Source organism: Hydra vulgaris, chromosome 03, assembly GCF_038396675.1.
Source record: "Hydra vulgaris chromosome 03, alternate assembly HydraT2T_AEP".
NCBI classification, from domain to species: domain Eukaryota; kingdom Metazoa; phylum Cnidaria; class Hydrozoa; order Anthoathecata; family Hydridae; genus Hydra; species Hydra vulgaris.
Genome location: NC_088922.1, coordinates 52,392,223 through 52,395,495, shown reverse-complemented (window position 1 = coordinate 52,395,495; position 3,273 = coordinate 52,392,223).

Genomic DNA, 3,273 nt, shown 5'->3' with positions numbered 1-3,273 from the left:
ACTCCTTTCAAATCCTGTACTCTGAAAATACTAATTTGTATAATTTTATGCTCTTTTGTATTTCTTAAACATTTTTTTAAATTATTTTATTTCAATTTTATTAATTAAATATATATTTATTCTTGTTTATACACTTATTTTTTGAACTTCTTTTACCAAAATGTCTTTTGATTTATTTTTTCTTCATAAAACTTTTTTTTTCACTTTTCACTGTTAAGCAAACACTTCCTCCATTTACGATGTGGTTGCAAAGATGACATAAGTTATATTGGAATTCCCTTTCTGTTAAATTAATTTAAGATTTGAAGTGTACAAAATAAAATAAAATTTTATTTATCTAGTAAAGGTGAAGTTTGATGTAAGTATTAATATTATAGTTTCATTTTCATTTTACTTAAATAATATCAGGTTATAATATTTATCTAAAATCAAAATCAAAATATATTACTAATATATTTTTTAGATTATTAATTTAAATATGAACGATAACAAAAAAAGGAAAAATTTTTAAACGAAAATTTTAAAAAAGAGTTCATTATAGTTAAAAATCGAAATAATGACTACTTGGTTTACACGGTCGTTTGATATTGCTCCCCGGTGGACATTTATAGTGCGCATGCGTTTACATGGTTTTTTTTTTACTGTTGAATTTCCATGTTTTTTGAAGACGACAAAGATAGGAACACATTTCAAAACTATTATATTTTCTACTTATTAATATTTTTTATCTCATTCAAAAATTTTATAGACTTTTATAGAATCAAAAATTGTAGTAATATAAAAGAAATTCTGCATCCATTACTTTTGATAAACTTTGACTGGGTATAAAAAACTATATTAAAAAAAAAATGTTCTTCATACTAGTGTAACTTTTTTAAATCAATTTTTTATTTCAAGAACTAAATTATTTCTAAAACTAAAATTTAGACATTTTTAGAAAACACTAAACTTATTTACCAGCCATTTTTTTAAGTTTTAGAATTTTTTAACTAAAAAAAGTGCACCTAACTATCTAATAATATTAGAAGGTAGCAGTCGCCATAGAAGTAGCAGGAAGCAGAAGTAGCAGTCGCCATATTAGTAATATGGCGACTGCTACTTCTGCTTTTGTGTCTTATCAAACTATTTTGTGTGTTATCAGATTATTTGGAAATTATTTTGGAACAGACTCGTTTAATTTTATAGTTATAATACGTAGAGTTGACCAAGCATTTTCACTGAAATAGAAGATAGAACAGAGATCCACCCACCAAAAATTTGCATGAAATATTATACATTAATGAATCATATTGAACAACGAGGAACAACTTCTTTTAATTTCATTTTAACTAACTGGCCACAAACATGCTCACTCGAAAGCTGTATATGTTTTGTAGAGAAATCTGACCGAAAGAAAAAGAAACCATTTGGAAGACCACCATCAGTTAATAAAGATATATGGACAAAGAAGTCAATGAAATAATAGACAGTTTTTCTGGAATGTCTCGCTTATGCTATGAGTCTATTAGCATAGCTGATAACCCCCACAAAGATTTATGCGTCTGCAAGATGTGCAAAAGAATATTACATTGACCTATTTTACTTAATAACTGCCAACATACATTTTGTGCTTCATGTATTTTTCCAAATTTGAAAAACTAGAAACAGAAACAAAATGCGAAATATGCTGCTCTAACATACCTTTAGGTAGCTTTTCAAAAACAACAACTATGCAAAATGTCCTTGAGAATATAGTTCTAAAATGTTCCAAGAGCTCATGTAATGAAAAAATTAATTTTGAAAGTGCAAACAATAAGAAGGAACATGAACAGGTATGCAAAAGTGAAAACATATCATAAAATTGTTTGGCATTGCCTTCCTCTTCATAGACAGTTACAGATATTTACAAAATTATAGAAAATAGTGATATTCCTAAAGAATTAGACGATACATTTGCTTACTTTGCAAATCTATCATATTGCAAAAATAAATCATGTTCATTTGAACTTCCTTCTGGTGGTCCAAGAGTAAGGAATATATAGTGTTTTTTTTAACAAAAATGTTCAATTTCATAAAATGCTCATAGATGATTTGGATAAAAAGATTTTTTTCACTAATTAGGCTATACAGTTTTCAGTGACTCCAAAGACCTTCAAAACATCAACTGAGACTAGTCAGAAAACCATTTGAAGACGTCAAAAGGAACTCCACCAATCGCTAATAGAAAATTCAGGACCAACAAAAAAGGCAAAAAAGGCTCAAACTTTCTTTTAATAAAAATAATAAAATTGATATTAAAAAAAAATCAAATCTCTCTCAAGTTGAGATAGGACCAGAAGATATTGTAGCACTTATAGCAGAATGCGGTTTACCTTGGGAAAAGATGAAAAAATTTTTTAGTGCTTTTAAAAAAAAAAAATAAACTTTCAGATTTTGGATCTTTCCAGACAGAAAATGTCAACCTACCCTCACTTTCTAATAAACGAAAAGTTCAAAATATTGGTCAGGTAATAATTTGATTGTGGAAGATAAAAAATTGCTGTTTGAATTAAAAAACAAAAAAGGAACGTTTGAATTGAAAGATACACTGACAACATATATTAATGATTTGCCATCACATATAATCAAGGAACTGGATGAGTTAGAAAGGTAAGTTCAAAATATAATTAGAGAATAATGTAAAGCTTTTAAATTCTTATGAAATACATAAGAAAATAGAATTACAAAAAAATAAGAAGTGTATGCTTTTTTTTGGAAACTCTATTAAAAAAATCATAAATCTTGTATATGTTCAATTTCGTATAAATTCTATTCTTTGTTTTATAAATAGTAATTTTCTTCTATATTATCATAGATATAACAAACTAACATATGAATAATAATACATAAAGATTGGTGGTGACCACGGAGGCGGTTCATTTGAAATGAGCTATCAGGTAGCTAATGTTGCTAAACCCAATTCAAAAAGTAACACAACAGTTTTCAATATATTTGAGGCTAAAGACCATAGAACAAACCTCAAATTTTACTATCAAAACACATAGATGAAATTAGACAGCTTTAAGCAATGAAATGGAGGTAAATAAAAAAATATTTTAAAAATTTATTTGTGATTTGAGTTATAAAAAATGTTTGCAAATAAAAAAACATAGCTATTTTATAGATTTTAATTCATTATTATTTTAGGGACAAGAGTTTGTGTGTATTTATATTTGGTGATTATTTTTGTGTGCTATTTATGGTATCACAGGAGCAACTGGTTAGCCTATAATTTTGTATTTTCTAAACGTTCTA